Below are 18,715 nucleotides of genomic sequence, written 5' to 3' on the forward strand. Positions count from 1 at the left end.
AGAAACCGGGGTGTGGCCATGCTTTTTCCATGCACGCCATGTTCCAATTGCTTCGTGCGATCAAGTGAAATCTGAATTGTACAGTTTGACGTCATTGGGGAGTCACCCAACAATCACCTCAAGTGAGTGGTCTATCCCGCTTGTGATAGTTAAAAACCAACTGGACAGCTCCACAAGAATATTCCTTTTCAGTGAATGCTGGCCTGCAAGCGCGTGTTTACACTTTTGAAATTATATTTTGCTTCTTGTTTGGTTATTTTCATCCTGGCCACTATCTGGTTTTGGCTATGGACATCTCTCAGTATGGACTTGGGGCTTTTCGTACACATTGCTATGAGGATGGTTCCAGATGTCAATAGCATAAGCATGAAAAACACTCAGCTCTTCCCAGCAGCGCTACTCTCAAGTTGAAAAGGAAATGCTTGCTATCTTCTATGCTTTCAAAAAGTTTCATGTGATCTTGTGTGGGTTTAAGTTCCTCCTCATTACTGACCACAAGTCCTTGGTTTCATTGTTTAATCCTTCTAGTACACTGCCCGACAAACCAGCACTTTGCCTCCGGAATTGGGCTTTGTTTCTGTCTCATTACAACTATGAAATTCATATTGGGCCTATCGTGAAACATGCCTATTCCGATGCACTGTCCTGGCTTGCAATGGGAATGGATTCTACTTTTGAAGAGGATGAACTCCTTTGTTTTCACTTAGATGTTGAAGTGCAATGTACAGTGGAAGGGTTTCCTATTACATGCTCCTAGGTTGCAGGTGTTGTCACTCCTGATCTGGTTTTGCACCAAGTTGTACATCTTGTTCAGCATTGTTGGCCGAACAGGCTTCTGGACAGGTCTTCTGATCTTTTGGATAACTATGTTGCTCTCCATCACCACCATGCTGTATTTCGTGATACTGTTCTCTTAACTACGGATGAGCTGTGGCCTAGGGTTGTGAACCCTGCTGCTCTGTGGCAGGATGTGCTTCAGATCCTAAATCAGGGACGTTGCTGAATCTTGTGTATAAAGTTATTGGCCCATCGATATGTGTTTTGATGTGGTGATGGTGACATTTTACATCTTATCACAGCCTACTCTGTGTTGGCAACACTCTCTCTCTGTGGCCCGCACCACACGGCGTCTGTGGGAATACATCCATGTGGATTCCACGGGACTCTTCCTAAGTTCTTTCTAGTTGTTGATTGTCAATGTGTTGTCTAAATTTCTGTACATTATCTGCTGTCCTTTATTGTCAGCCATGGCTAGGTTTCAGGCCCCCTCCAAAAATTTTCCAATTGAAGGATAGCCTAATACACTTGTGACAGATAGCGGTCCACATTTTTTGTCTGCAACTTTCCACAATTTTTGTGCCCATCAAGACATTTGTGCGGTGACTGCTGCTCCTTTTCACACCGAGTGTAACAGCAAGATGGAACGTCTCATCTGCGTGTTAAAGGTACAAATTAAGAAGTACGTTGCAGACTCCAATGTGGACAACACTTTGACACCCTTTTTGACTTCTACAGATTTACCCCAGTGGGGGATTGGAGTCCTCCCAAGATGCTTCGTGGTTGCCAGCCACACACCTTCCTGCATTTTCTCATACTACCACACCAACACTAACACTCATTGGTGCAGTCCTTATCGTATTTTACTCATGGCTCCACGGTCTGGGCTTGGTGATTTGGCTGCTGATCAAAGTGGGTTACAGCTATGGTCCACAGCTGCTGAGGCTGCAGTTTCTGTATGATGCTGGTGGCGCACCAACACACTCAGCTGCATCCCTGTGCCATGGTGAGGACTGTGGATCCTCTGTTTTTTCCCTCAGTTCCTGTTGTAGCATTGCAGGGTGGACCTGCTGTCCTTGTGAATGTTGTCACCTCCTATCTCTCATCCGGTGTTCAACCACTCATCCGGTGTTCAACCACCCTCCGCCTGCTGCTACTAGGCCTTCCTGCGATACTAAACTGCCATCAGCGATTCCTTCACAGACTGAGCCAGTGCCTTTAGGGCTCTTCAGTACGAGTGCCTCTGACTGAGCAGCTAGCATTTTCGCTATTGGCGCAGCTCCACCGTGTCAAGGAATCAGAAATTTGAGTTGCTACCAATGCCCTTGTCTCGAGTCTTATAATATGATACTAAACAGGGAAGTGCGGGCCATGCATGTCCAGTTCTATGCCACTTCTGCCCCTACTCACCAGTTCTGGCCTGGAATCCTGTGCCACTTATGCCCCTACTCACCAGTTCTGGCCTGGAATCCTGTGCCACTTATGCCCCTACTCACCAGTTCTGGCCTGGAATCCTGTGCCACTTCTGCCCCTACTCACCAGTTCTGTCCTGGAATCTCCTTCTGCTGCTGCTGTAAAAAGCCTGCAATTTCTGCCACATAGGCCATGTGTGTTTCAACAGTTGCTCTGGTGCCCGCATTGACACAGCAACCTTTCCCCAAGGGGGTGGGAGTGCTGTAATCCAGTGTGTAATACTTTGATACGTGCAGGAGCACTAGGCCGCCAGCACACTGCACTACAAGTATTTCACCAATGGCATCTACACAGGTCAGCCACCAGAGGCTGCCTTTTGTGGCCCAAATGACTTGTGTGCCTGGCACAGTATTTGCACTGCTGTCTGCTGGAGCCACCATCTTTTTAAGCACAGTGCGGCAGGCACTCACCTTCTTATTGTCTCAATACTTTATTACGAGCAACTGCTTGTAGCAGTACCGGTATTGTTTCTGTGTATGTCTGTTCTCAACTGTTGTTTGTTTGTATGTGGAAGAAGAATAAACTTTCATTCATTGTGACTGTGCTGTTTGTGTCTTACAGTATGATACAAAAACACAAATGGCTGAGCTGTGTATACACGAATTGTAGGTAGTCTGTTACCAAATTTCAGTAGAAAATTTATAACTGAGAGAACAAGACGGGGGGGGAAACAGATGGGCAGTTTGACGTGTAAATTGAAAAACAGTAGCTGTTGTGATACAGGAATTACAGTGTTGAATCTGCAAGTGGGCTTGTTAAGAGTGTTTAATTTGTAACAAGTTTATACATATTGTGGCAACTGTGACTGTGTGAAGTCATATTGCTGCTGTGCATTGAAAGTAATTGTACAAACAACCAGGATACACTGATCAATCACATACTGCCAATGCAAGCACTGCTTTTTACAAAAATTATGGGAGTGCTGTGCTGCTCGTATATAAACATTTCCTATAAATTTGGTTTCGGAGGATTAATTAGTTATCATAAAGGTGAACAGTGGAAATAACAATTATTGCCCTTTGGAATCCAATAACAGAAATATCACTTAGGAACTTCATGTAGATTTAATTATTGGAAAGGGCACATATACAGATGATGAAAAAAATACTTAAATACTGAAGTATATCATACTTTTCTTTTTCTAGTGTGTTCCTTGTGCTTTTTGTTGCTCATCAGGGAGGAATAGTTTATATTGTGTAATTAGATTATGCATGTACTGTATTTACATGGCTACAAGATAACCATGAATATAATACAACCCTCCTTTTTTTATGAGGCATGACGAGAAATTTTTATCTCCAGTGTGTTGTGACTAATAAAAATTAAATGTGTTGTATTAATACACTGCCAGAAAGAAGCAACACTCTCAGGGACCATGTTCAGTGGTGCCAGACACTGAGGGATTGTAGTCTTACTGATTTAATTGTCATGCTAATCAGCAATCAGATGGTGCTCAGAATGCCTGTCTACACACCCTCTATTTTGATTCTGCAGACAGTAACTGTGGTGCCTTTAGAGGTGAACAGCGTTTGTAACATTCATCCTAGAGTACAACTGTGGCCTGCTGATGATTACATACTCCTGTTGAATTACTTCAGGCATTTGCATGTGGTCACATTGTGGATCTGCGGGAAGCTGGAGGGACGTATTGACACACTTATGCTCATGTTGTGCACAATGTATTGGTGGTGTGTCACTGCTTTCAGCAGTGGTCTGTGGAACATTACCACTCCCATGAACCGATTATTGAATGTCCATGTAGTACAGGTGCAGGTCAAAATAGATTTGTGTGGTGAGCAGTTGTGGCAGACTGCGCATTATCCATGGGAGAAATCTGGGTCCATGTGACACCTATGTGTCATCAAAGATCTGTGTGCTTGCAGCAGGACTAACATCATGCTTGCCTCTGGCCAGGCTGCCACGGACACTATTAAACTCCCAAGTGTGGCTACCCTGGTGTTGCGAAAGAGTCGACTGGAGAGTGGAATGGCATTTTGCTGTCTTCAGTGATGAGAGTATGTTTTGTCCATGTGTGAGTGATGGACATACATGTTGTAATGGAATTGACCAATAGAGCATGTTTAGTTACATGTTAGTAATACATGGTACTTGAACTAGTGCACCTCATGATATTCAATGTATAGGACTTCACAATACACAAGACAATGCCCTGGAAATATATACTCATGTCCAGAAAAGACAGAATACAGATAGGACATTCATATTCAGGAGAGGTGCACATTAGTATCTACTACTAGTCTTCAGAAATGGGTTGAAGATGGTGATAAAGAAATGTGGAATGCCGACTGAGTTAAGTGGAAAGGAGGAGAGGTGTCTTGTTGAAGGCTTTCTTGTATGTGCACACTGGAGATTGGAAGCACAGACATTGGAACTGTAATACAGCAGTACCTGTATGGGTAGGCAGGACTAGACACGATTTAGACAGTGTGCTAGTTTGTCATTTATGTTTTGGAGTCATAACCTGACTATGAAATATTCAGAAAATATTAATAGATTAAGCGTTGGGATGTCACAGGAATCTGTTGTATCCTATTTGAGAAACTTGGTGAGCTGTATAGGATTTTCATTGTCCCTTGTTATAAATTATGAGGAGACAAATTTTACGTATAATCCAGGAGCTGTGAAAGTTGTGAAGAGGGGTGTGAAACATCATGATAGAATTGTGGGCTGGAGCAAAACTAACACTGGTGTTACGTTTGCTATAGCTGTAGATGGAAATGTTCCTTCACCCTTATGTAATGTATAAGGCTAAGCACTTTTACTGAGGATGGACTAAAGTTGGAATTAGTGGTTCTGCGTACAACTGAAACTCAGGCGTATGGTTTGACGTAGACACTTACCATGAATGGCTGTCCACAATAATTATGCCATATTGCCAAAAAATAGACGATCCAAAAGTGCTCATTGGTGAAAATCTCTCGAGTCTCTTAACATTAACATCTATCCCAGATTGTGAAGCAAACATCGTCTGTATTCCCTTCCATCAAAATCTACTCATATGCTAGTCTCCAAGTGTGGTATATTTTCGTCTTTTACAGAGAGAGTGGTGGAAAGTTTAAAGTGTGTAGATAAAAAGAGGACCACTTCACAAGACAGTTGTTTAAGTATTGGTCATTTAACTGCATTTTCAGTTTTAATTGTAATATCAAAGATTTTTTTTAAATTATTTAAATGTACACCATTGTTTCTTCAAAAAAGACGTTACAGTATTCCACTTTCCATCTTGAATGAGACCAATTGGTCTAAATATGAAAATAGATAGGTGATCAGTGTTACCCCATGTAGTGGAATAAAGTGAATCAGATTATTAAAATTTGTATGTTGATAAATGTTTCCTGTAAAAATATGTTAGCAGCACCAGGAAAGACCAAAAATGTAAATCACAAGACAGTATTTTTTCCAGATTCCTGTTAATGTTTAAACCTAATTTCTTAAGAAAACATCAAATTTTGACCCACTTCATTCCAATTTACAGTGCTTGTTTTGAATTATTGTGCAACAACTGTAGTTGGGAAATTCTTCTTTACCTGCAGCAGCTTAATTCGGATAATTTCTTGAGTAGTCATGTGATTTCTCTTGCATGTACTGAACACCCTCCTGCTCTTATTTTCTCTGATATCACCTATAAACATTGCTTCTGTGACATCAAATTTTCTTCTTGCTGTACATCTTGTTTGTTACCTCTGCTTCATGAATAACCAATAATTTAAAATTTCCTTAATATTATCTGCGTGAACAAACTGTGAGCTGCAAACTCATAGATCCACATTTTTCAGTAGTGACATGGTTGTAATTTGCATATGTTATCAATTGCTACTATTTACAATTCTTACTGCATTAACAGTATAAGCAGACCTGTCTCCCTACCTACAGCTGGGTCTGCAGAAATTTTACCACTTTGGTTAATATGGTAGCCAACCTTGAAAGCTGAAAGTGCTGTAGTGCAATAGCAACTTAAGCTTTGTTGTTGACCTCATGTTTCATTTGTGATGAAAGAACATATTTTTGTTAGAATTCATATCCATTGGAAAGATGTGCTGGTGATATTTTGTCCGGTTTTGAACTCAATTCAGTTTTGACTAACAAAGGATTTTGGCAGACCACAGTTTTTAAACATGGTAAATGTTGCAAGGTTCGTAGTATACATTCTTTTGTTTGGCAGCAGAAGAAAATTTGCTGCCCAGTTCCTTCCCACAATTTGTTCTAGTGCTCAACAAAGCTGATGTTCTCCCTATAACTCTTTTTAGTTCTTCAGATTAAATCTGCAAATGACTACTGTTGTCAGAGCTTGATCTGTAAATGTGACGCTACCCATATATTAAAATACTACACAATGTAAAAACATTTACAGCGGCAGCAGCTATAGTTTAATTTGAAAATATTAAGATGACCCTGTATTTTTTGAATGATGAATGTGAGCATAACCTCTTATAATTTAGTAAATATTGGCAGTGCCTCCACTGTTACAAAGGAAATGTTAATTACTTACTCATAGAAATCCGTAATGTCCAGTGTCTGTAAACAAAGATTACATTTGTTTTCCATGCTAATGTAGTTTTGTGCACTAATACATAACATTGTTGGGTCCCAGTCCAAGTGAGGATGCAGAAAAAACACATTTCATCAATATTCTCACCAATCTTCTTTCAAAGTGTTGAGATACCTGATAGCCCTGTGTTTTTCCACAATATAATGGCCTCATTTCTTCCCTACCACCATACTCGAGTCTTTGAACCATCACTCTGTTTCTAGTTTACAAGCACAAACTAGCATGTATGTAAATAGCAGCACACATTCATCCTGTACTTCAACCAGAATGGGGTCTTGAATGGAAATTTGTATCATAGTTCCCATCTTAGTGAATTAAACCCTTTTTTCCAATTCCCATGGAATCTTTTACTAAGCACTTCATGATTCATTTTACATTGGATGTATGTCCTTATCAAGACTATAGTATGTGAACATAGATTTCTTCCTTCTTATTAAGAAATGTTCATTGAATGTGTTCCAAGCTATGCTAGAGGACACACAGTTTCAGCTATCACTTGATTGATACTAAAATATCAGACATTTGGTGCAACAAGATCATTCAAGTTCATTATTATCGGTGGTGGCTTTTTTGATGACCTTAATGTTGCGATTGCCAGAATTGTTGAGAGCTTAGCAACATGTGGTTCTATATTAGATGTCTAATCTAGCTCTCGCTGTAGCTATTAAGTGGAAAATCCCACTTAGATTTTCGCAGAGATTGGGGTATTTATGCGCATGGACACCCTCTCCACTAGCCCTCAGGAGGCTGTGGTGGACTGGCAGCGTGCACACGGAGGTGGGGGTAGTGGTAGCCCCCAGCGGCCGCCTTCGATTCTCGGTGGAAGCATTCTGTCTGCATCCACAGTGGAGGGCGTTGAGACGGGCGTGCTCCCGACGGATTGCCGCTATCGCAGGTTTCCATGCTGCACTGACTTGTTATCCCTCATTCCGGTTGACCAGGTTGTCATGAATCCTTGTCTCTACGGATTATTTGATAATACTTTCCCAGAAGCCAGATGCTCGGCACAGCACCTGCTGCCACGAGACAAGGCCTACATGAGGCTGAAGAAGGATCCAACCCCGATGATGAGCAGAAAGATGATAGCTCTGCTGAAGAAATCTGACTTACCTGAGCCAATGAAGAAGTGGCTGCACTCCACAGCGCCAGCGATACCACGCCTTCCGTAAGGAAGGGGTACCTCTGACACCAACTGTGGAGTCCATCAACTCTCACAGTTGTGGACTAGCTAAATACCTAGCGACACTGCTCAAACCCCTTGTGGAACACTGCAGCCACAATGTGAGAAACTAAGCCGAATTTGTAAAAATGTTCAGGAACATGCGACTACAAAGGGAGGATCTACTTGTGAGCTTCGACGTGACGTCGTTTTTCACGAAAGTGCCCCTTCAAGATTCCTTGGCACTTTTAGCTCAGCACTTTGAACCACAAACAGTCAGCCTTTTCAAACACACACTAACAACCATCTACTTTCAGTGCAATGGCGAATCCTTCGAGAAGATCGTCAATGTGGTCATGGGCTGCCCACTGCCTCCTGCGACTGCAAAACTCTACATGGAATATTTCGAGGAGGTGGTCCTTCAAGCTACCAAACCAAAGCACTTCTTCTGCTATGTGGACGACACTTTTGTCATGTGGGGACATGGCAGACAGGTGCTAGATGAGTTTCTGGAGCACCTATACAGCATCTATGCGAATATCAAATTTGCAACGGAAATGGAGGTAAATGGGTGCCACACCTTCCTTGACATACTAATTAAGAGGAAGGCAGATGGTTCACTAGGCCACGCAGTACATAGGAAGAAGACACACACGGACCTATACCTTCATACAACAACTTGCCACCATCCAGCACAAAGACAAACAGTACTGACCACCTGTGTACATAGGGTGCGAGCCATCTGCGACAAAGACAGCCTACCATCCAAGCTGCAACACCTGAGGAATGTCTTCCACCAAAATGGTTACTGTGAAATGCAGTCAACAGGGTGCTTAAAAGGAAGAAGGAAGCAGTGGCAACCCCAGAAGAAGAAGAAGAAGAAGAAGAAGAAGAAGAAGACAAACGACTCACATTCCTTCCATATGTGGGTCCACTCTCAGCAAAAACTGCATGACCTCTGGGCAAATACAATATCAAAACCATTCTTCGCACACCACCGAAGGCAATGGAGCTCCTAGGTTCTGTCAAAGATCCGCTGAAGCTTAACACACCATGAATATACAACATACCATGAGAATGTGGTAAACAATACATTGGACAAACACAGTGATGAATATCTAAACACTGCAAAGAACATATCAGCCAATAAGCCATAGCAGAACACAGCATAAATGAAGAACACACCTTCAACTTTAAAAATGCGAATGTGCTGTGCTGAGCATCTGCCTTCTAGAAAGATGATATCAAAGAATCCCTAGAAATAAGGATTCACAACAACCTGGTCAACAGAGATGAGGGATACCAACTCAGCGCAGCATCGAACCCTGCGATAGCGGCAATCCATTGGGAGTGCGCCTGGTAATGTCCTCCACAATGGATGCAGACATAATGCTTACACCAAGAACCAAACACAGTCGCCGGGGCGATCACTAACCCCACCAACTCGCACACACTGCCGGTCCGGCTGATATGTTCTTTGCAGTGTTTAGATATACATAACTGTGTTTGTCCAATGTATTGTTTACCACATTCTCATGGTATGTTGTATATTCATGGTGTGTTAAGCTTCAGCGGATCTTTGACAGAACCTAGGAGCTCCACTGACTTCGGTGGTGGGCGGAGAATGGTTTGGTATTGTATTTGCCCAGAGGTCATGCAGTTTTTGCTGAGAGTGGACCCACATATGGAAGGAATGTGAGTCGTTTGTCTTCTTCTTCTTCTTCTTCTTCTGGGGTTGCCACTGCTTCCTTCTTCCTTTTAAGCACCCTGTTGACTGCATTTCACAGTAACCATTTTGGTGGAAGACTTTCCTCAGGTGTTGCAGCTTGGATGGTAGGCTGTCTTTGTCGCAGATGGCTTGCACCCTATGTACACAGGTGGTCAGTACTGTTTGTCTTTGTGCTGGATGGTGGCAAGTTGTTGTATGAAGGTATAGGTCCGTGTGTGTCTTCTTCCTATGTACTGCGTGGCCTAGTGAACCATCTGCCTTCCTCTTAATTAGTATGTCAAGGAAGGTGTGGCACCCATTTACCTCCATTTCCGTTGCAAATTTGATATTCGCATAGATGCTGTATAGGTGCTCCAGAAACTCATCTAGCACCTGTCTGCCATGTCCCCACATGACAAAAGTGTCGTCCACATAGCAGAAGAAGTGCTTTGGTTTGGTAGCTTGAAGGACCACCTCCTCGAAATATTCCATGTAGAGTTTTGCAGTCGCAGGAGGCAGTGGGCAGCCCATGACCACATTGACGATCTTCTCGAAGGATTCGCCATTGCACTGAAAGTAGATGGTTGTTAGTGTGTGTTTGAAAAGGCTGACTGTTTGTGGTTCAAAGTGCTGAGCTAAAAGTGCCAAGGAATCTTGAAGGGGCACTTTCGTGAAAAACGACGTCACGTCGAAGCTCACAAGTAGATCCTCCCTTTGTAGTCGCATGTTCCTGAACATTTTTACAAATTCGGCTTAATTTCTCACATTGTGGCTGCAGTGTTCCACAAGGGGTTTGAGCAGTGTCGCTAGGTATTTAGCTAGTCCACAACTGTGAGAGTTGATGGTCTCCACAGTTGGTGTCAGAGGTACCCCTTCCTTATGGAAGGCGTGGTATCGCTGGCGCTGTGGGGTGCAGCCACTTCTTCATTGGCTCAGGTAAGTCAGATTTCTTCAGCAGAGCTATCATCTTTCTGCTCATCATCGGGGTTGGATCCTTCTTCAGCCTCATGTAGGCCTTGTCTCGTGGCAGCAGGTGCTGTGCCGAGCATCTGGCTTCTGGGAAAGTATTATCAAATAATCTGTAGAAACAAGGATTCATGACAACCTGGTCAACCAGAATGAGGGATAACAACTCAGTGCAGCATGGAAACCTGCGATAGCGGCAATCCGTCGGGAGCGCGCCCGTCTCAACGTCCTCCTCTGTGGATGCAGACAGAATGCTTCCACCAAGAATCGAAGGCGGCCGCTGGGGGCTACCGCTACCCCCACCTCCGTGTGCACGCTGCCAGTCCACCACAGCCTCCTGAGGTCTAGTGGAGAGGGTGTCCGTGCATATAAATACCCCACTCTCCGCGAATCTTGACACTGCGCCAGAAGAAGGGTAGTATGACACTTCCCGAAATGTCGTGATATATCAGTGCTACCAACCAGCTGGAGACCCGAGAAACCTTTGTCACAAATTTGCCTGTCGCATCATCCGTGCTCAGCCCCATGATGTGCGATGTGCTCGTATGTGCCCATATGAAGATGTCCAGTGGTATTACATCGAAGTGCCAGTTCTGCCGTAGTCATTGTCATGTCGGATACATTTCGGAATGCACTAGTGTGTGGCACATGAGAATCATTACGTCTTTTGCGAAACTATATCAGTGATAGGCAAAACAGTGTCAATGACTGATGAGAAACTTTTTCAGAGGCTATTTCACAAGCTCTCAGGACTTACTGACCCAGTCGCTGCTAGCAAGAAGCATCTTTATTCATCACTCTGTTACATTAGCACAACCCCCGGACAACTGTACATCCTCCCTGATTACCTTTGGACAAACTTATCCCAATTTCAAAAGGATGATCAAAGAAGGTACTGTAACAGCATCTGACTGCTCTTGGGCTTCTCTGCTCCACATGGTTCGGAAGGGGACAAACCATGGAGACTGTCGGGCAATTACATGATTTTAAACACCCGCACTATTCCAGACTGACCGAGCGAGGTGGCGCAGTGGTTAGCACACTGGACTCGCATTCGGGAGGACGACGGTTCAATCCTGTCTCCAGCCATCCTGATTTAGGTTTTCCATGATTTCGCTAAATCATTTCAGGCAAATGCCGGGGTGGTTCCTTTGAAAGGGCACGGCTGATTTCCTTCCCCATCCTTCCCTAACTCGAGCTTGCGCTCCGTCTCGTTCTCGACGGGACGTTAAACAACACTAACCTAACCTATTCCAGACTGATACCTGATTCCTAATGTAGCAGATTTCAGAAGTTACGTTGCGAGTGTCCCGCATATTGAATGTAAATGATTATGCTACGACGATCTCTCAGATTCTTATAGCACTAGCTAAATGCAAAGGATAGCTGTTATCACAGCATTCAGCCTGTTTCAGTTTAAATTCATGACATGGTCTGCGAAATCTGGCACAAACCAGGCAGCAATTCATTTACGATGTGCTAAGGAAACTATCCTTAATTTTTTGCTACACAGAAAATATCTTAGTGTTCTTGGCATTGCTGGAGCATCATTCATGACGACTGTTTCGTCATATGGTATCTTAATTAACACAACCAAATGTGTGTTTGCCAAACCAGAAGTTCAATTCTCTCATGCAGGCCGGATTCCTCTTCTAGAGTGTGTAGAAGCTACATAACAGGTGCCATTGCTGCCAACCTACAAAGGGCTTTGCAAATTTATCAGAAAGCTTAACCACTATTGCCAACCCTTACCACACTTAGCAGCTGCACAGAAGCCTTTCATTAGGCTAATTAATGGAAAAACACATTGGGTAACTTAAAGCTTCCATGGATGTAAGAAATGGAATCTGCTTTTCAAGATCTCAAGCAGGCTATGTTTGAGGCTGTGCTACTGGCCCACTCCAAATTAGATGTACCTTTAGCACTTATGGTAGTCACAAACAGACAGCACTGCAGTGCAACATAAAGTTGATATAAGACAGGAGCAATTTGCAATTTTTTCGAAGAATCTGTCTCAACAACAGAAGTGGAGCGCCGTTGACAGGAAATTGCTTGCAATCTACATGTTCTTCAAACATCTTACTTCCTCTGTTGAAAATCAATATTCACAGATCATAAAACATTCACAACCAACTTTCGAATAACCGACCTCAACTCATTTCGCAAATTCAGACACATGGAATTTATAGCACAATTCATGACTGATGTGTCGTACAGGATACTATTGTTACAGATTGTCTCTCCCAAAATGGTGCTGCATTGATCTCTACGAACTTGATTGGTGTCGTCTGCAAACAAGAAAAAGATCCACATGTTCTTACACTAGTTGAGAACTTTTGTACACTCACAGCAAGCTTTGCACACTTTAACATACATATTATGGGATCACTTCCATAGGCTACTCATTAGGGCATACTCACGATCGTTGCTCACTTCACCAGATGACCAGGAACAGTGCCCACTCCAGGTATCTCTACTGAATTTGTCACAGAGTGCTAGTTCAGCCATGGTTTTGCGATATACATTTCACAAACCATAATCACTGACAGATGATGTCAGTTCAATTGGCTGCTATTTCATGAATTACTCCACTTTGCAGCTGCAGTCACATTCATATGACAGGCTGTCGGTAACACAGTGGTAGAGCGAATGCATCGCTTCCTAAAAACCGTCATGTTGTGCCATGCGTCATTGCAGTTTGTCACTCTACTGTTAGCCAGAGAGGATATCCACTGTTCACCTGGGCAGCTATTTTACAGAGAGCAGCTATGGTCCTGTGAACTCATAATGCCTTCTTCACTGCCGCTACCATCCTCGGAGGTATATAAAATTTGTTTTCAATAGTCAAGCTGACAAAGGCAGCATCTCCAACCATACAATACAATGAGACACAGATAGAGAAAAGTGCTTATCCACACGGACCTACAAAAGTCTCAACACTTTTGGCTCAAAGATGACTCTGTCGCTTCTCTTGCCACGCTTCTTTGGGTTCTGTATAGTTACTGCCAGAGGGAGCAATACATTTGTTATAGACAGAAATGGTAAACAATACACTTTATCTACTGAACAACTCAAAACTTTATGTACTGATGAAGACCTACTCCTCATGTCTTCCACAATGCCACATCAGAACTTCAAGAGAACAACCCGTATAGACACCTCTGCTCAGATACCAGACTGGCAGAAGACACCAAGATGTCAGCTACAGATGTGCTACTGCAACAACCTATCATCTGATCCAACAGCCATTTCCACACAGATTTGCTAGGCAAGTATTTTGCCATTTTATGCATGTGCTAGGGACTCCTGGGTTCAGTAGATGTGTACATTCACCAACAGCTGCTGCAAATCAGCTAACTGTGACACACCTCTGCCATCTTCAGTCAACAGCTGATGTTGTGCATGCTCCAAGCTAACATCTAAGTGCAAATGCAAGTGAAAGTGGGTGGTTAAGCAGCAGACAGACATCACCGCCATATTCACTGTGCATTGTTGTTACTAAACCACAAAACATTGAGAAAGGGCCCAGCTGTATTCTACTTATGTGGTTAGCCACAACACAGATAATTACCATCCCCAAAATTCCTATGGGAGGAGTGAAACTATAAGGTATCTGACTTTTTCAGTCATTACTTCAGCATGTTCCGTGCTTCATCTCTTCAGAAAAGGGGAAGGAGGGGAGGCTGATGTTATGTCATATTGACAGTATCATGATGTCACCCAGAGTGAGCTTTTTCGGTTATTGATGACTATAGAAAGTCATTCCTTGTACTGCGCATAAACAGCATGCAAACTAATTATTCTCTGATCAAGTGTATATCATAGAGTTTTAAGAAATAGCATTTTATGTTCTACAGTAAATAACATGTTATTTATGTGGTTCATTTCCCGTGATGGGAAATGGCAGATATCGAAATAGACGACAGAGGGATAGAGAAACAATTAAAATCGCTCAAAAGAAGAAAGGCCGCTGGACCTGATGGGATACCAGTTCGATTTTACACGAAGGAACTTGCCCCCCTTCTTGCAGCGGTGTACCGTAGGTCTCTAGAAGAGCGAAGCGTTCCAAAGGATTGGAAAAGGGCACAGGTCATCCCCGTTTTCAAGAAGGGACGTCGAACAGATGTGCAGAACTATAGAGCTATATCTGTAACGTCGGTCAATTGTAGAATTTTGGAACACGTATTATGTTCAAGTATAATGATTTTTCTGGAGACAAGGAATCTACTCTGTAGGAATCAGCATGGGTTTCGAAAAAGACGATCGTATGAAACCCAGCTCGCGCTATTCGTCCACGAGACTCAGAGGGCCTTAGACACGGGTTCACAGGTAGATGCCGTGTTTCTTGACTTACGCAAGGCGTTTGACACAGTTCCCCACAGTCCTTTAATGAACAAAGTAAGGGCATACGAACTATTAGACCAATTGTGTGATTGGATTGAGGAGTTCCTAGATAACAGAAGCAGCATGTCATTCTCAAAGGAGAAAAGTCTTCCGAAGTAAGAGTGATTTCAGGTGTGCCGCAGGGGAGTGTCATAGGACCGTTGCTATTCACAATATACATAAATGACCTGGTGGATGACATCGGAAGTTCACTGAGGATTTTTGCAGATGATGCTGTGATGTATCGAGAGGTTGTAACAATGGAAACTTGTACTGAAATGCAGGAGGATCTGCAGCGAATTGATGCATGGTGGTAATTGAATCTCAATATAGACAAGTTTAATGTGCTGCGAATACATAGAAAGACAGATTCCTTATCATTTAGCTACAAAATAGCAGGTCAGCAACTGGAAGCAGTTAATTCCATAAGTTATCTGGGAGTACGCATTAGGAGTGATTTAAAATGGAATGATCATATAAAGTTGATGGTCGGTAAAGCAGATGCCAGACTGAGATTCATTGGAAGAATCCTAAGGAAATGCAATCCGAAAACGAAGGAAGTAGGTTACAGTAGGCTTGTTCGCCCACTGCTTGAATACTGCTCAACAGTGTGGGATCCGTACCAGATAGGGTTGATAGAAGCGATAGAGAAGAACCAACGGAGAGCAGCGCGCTTCGTTACAGGATCATTTAGTAATTGCGAAAGCGTTACGGAGATGATAGATAAACTCCAGTGGAAGACTCTGCAGGAGAGACGCTCAGTAGCTCGTACGGGCTTTTGTTAAAGTTTCGAGAACATACCTTCACCGTAGAGCCAAGCAGTATATTGCTCCCTCCTACGTATACCTCGCGAAGAGACCATGAGGATAAAATCAGAGAGATTAGAGCCCACACAGAAGCATACCGACAATTCTTCTTTCCACGAACAATACGAGACTGGAATAGAAGGGAGAATCAATAGAGGTACTCAGGGTACCCTCCGCCACACACCGACAGATGGCTTGCGGAGTATGGATGTAGATGTAGATAAGAAATAGGACTAGACATATTTCATGTCTGCTTGATGCCAATCTTAGTGCTTAAACAATACCTTTGTCACAGTGTAAACTCCGCCTAAAATGTGCATTAATTTACAAAAATATTTAGTATCACCTTAATTCTTTGGATATTGTTTTCAAAAGTCGCTGGAAAAGTTTCTGCATCCTGACTTGCAACAACAGCTCCAAGGACCTGATATCTCATGGGAAGAGTAGAAGCCGTGTGAGACAGCAGATGACAGACTTGATTTGTTAAAATGAGTATGGTACAAATACCCGGCAGTTGGCTAAAATTGGTTGATTTGGTTGTAGTGGCAGATTTATCTGTTGCATAGACCAAGACCCAAGTTAGGTTGAAAGGTGCTAATTTGATTGTAAGTTGTATGAATGTTAAATAAAGGCTGAGGCAACATTGTTCAGAAACGTAGCCCAATGTTCATATTTTTGCCGTATTTTATCGATCCATTTCAACTGAATACCAGCTGTATTGTAGGGCCTCTTTAATTTAGTCGCTCATTGAAAAAGACAGTTTTCAGTGGCTTGATGTCTGACACCTTGCAGTGTATGTGGTCTTTTTTCAATGGCTTCTATTCAGTGGAGTCAACATAACTGGAAACAATGGTTGACAAATGCAATATTACACAATTATTTTCGATTAGTGCTGCTGATTTTTCAGGACTGTCACCCAAATCCATAAGTTTGTACCCACTATGTATTGATATTCAGGCAAGAAACGATGTTCTTTGAACAGGCTGTACTAATTGCATCTAGAACTATGGAAAGGGTGGCTACTTGCTACGTAGGCCACTAGGGCGCGCAGTGAGGGAACTGTGGGCCTTGGTATGTGCTCAGAAGAATAAAAGTTGTAATTTCTATGTGGGTTTGTGGAAAACATTAACATTTGATAATAGTCTTATCTCGTTGTAATGCCATATACGGCCTTAACAGTTCACAATGTACGTCGTATAGGTATGCTGCTGTAGTCAGGAAGGTAAACAACTGAGCCCATTGTGTATCATACCACTGAGCACAAAATCTTGGACATCGATGCAGAGCTGTGCCGGTGTGACTGTGGGGCTTTTCAACTTCGTTGCCTATAGTTTCCAAGTGGAGAAGAACGTAATACAACTATGTAGACCTAGAACTCAACTGTCCATCATAACAGGTGAAATCTTGCAGGAGACTTTTCAATATGAAACTTTACAACAATTGTGAGTAGCTGTTAGAATGCCTCAATACTGCCACGTCGTGACACACTGAATAAATAACTGACGGTGTCTGGTATGAATTGCCTCCCCAAAGCATGTCAGGCTGTGAAGCTGATCCCTACCCCACACTTGATGCATCAATGCTTGTGGCATTGCTCCCTCCTCTGGAGAAATAGCGTCCTGCTGTTCCAGAAACTCTTATTGGAGCTGACTTTAGTATCCAGGATTTAAACTTGTCAATGGTCTTCTGTACAGTGACAGTGGTGGGTCCTCATACTTTGATCATGTTGGTACATATTCTTCACTGTGACGAGCATAGAAGGTAGCGTCTACCATCAAAGCTTTGCAATCACGTGTGGTTCTTCAGTTTCCTTGAACGATAGTAGGGCTTCACACGGAGGACATGGGCGACAGCTCTGTGTTTTTTGTGTTCATGATGGAAGAGTACAATCCTCAATTTCATGTGAGACGTCCGACATGCCACAGTGGATACTATATGGCCCAAAGTAGCAGGTGGGTCTGGTACCAGGTGCCCCAGGGGTAATTGCAACGTGTATTTCTGTACAGTGGCTCGTGTAGTCTCTAATTTGTTTGGTGGAGATTGGTCATTGATTCCTGTACCTGATTCTGTCTCTCAGGTGACCAGCATCGTGGAAATATTTCAGGATAGGTGGGCATTGAATAGCCTCTTATAAAATCCCTGTTTAATTAATTAGAAATCTTCTTTGGCTGGTTCCTCCTCCTACAAGGTTTTTGTGGTTTTCAACAATGGTGGCTCTTCTTCCTGTACAGTAGCAAAATCATCTGATGCACCGATGAATGAGATTTCATCCACACTCCTCTATTCCACCAAAAGATCCCTTAGACGGCAGATCGTGTATTTGTGTTTTCATCCACTTTTGTGTACCACTGTGACATCCTACTCCTGAATACTCGGTGCCCATCTGGCCATCTGATGTGGCAGTTGCTTCAGGCTTGTCAGGTAGTATTGTGATTCATCAGAACAGTAAATGGTTTGCCAAATACATAAGGCCAGAACTTGTTGATGGCTCAAACAATGCAAGGCAATCTTTGTCAATTGTAGAGTTGCTTGTTTCGGTCTTGGAGAGTATTCTGGAAGTACAGGCTATCACTTTTCCTAGAGTTGCTCCTATCACATAACAGCTAGAATCTGTGCGAAGATCTGTCTCATCATTTTCGTCGTACAATGCTAGGATTGGAGAAGTTGTCAGCACCTTCTTAAGGGCAAGGAAATCATTTTCTTGCTCCTTGTCCGGGAGAATTTGGCGGCTCTCTGCAGTAGCTCTTGCAAAGGATTTGACTCGGTACAGAGGTCCTATATGAATCGATGGTAGTATGAACACATTCCAAAAAACTTCTCACATCATAAATGTGTTGAGGAGTTGGAAAATCTAGTACTGCTCTTATTTTCTT

This window comes from Schistocerca gregaria, chromosome 5, assembly GCF_023897955.1.
Source record: "Schistocerca gregaria isolate iqSchGreg1 chromosome 5, iqSchGreg1.2, whole genome shotgun sequence".
NCBI lineage: Eukaryota > Metazoa > Arthropoda > Insecta > Orthoptera > Acrididae > Schistocerca > Schistocerca gregaria.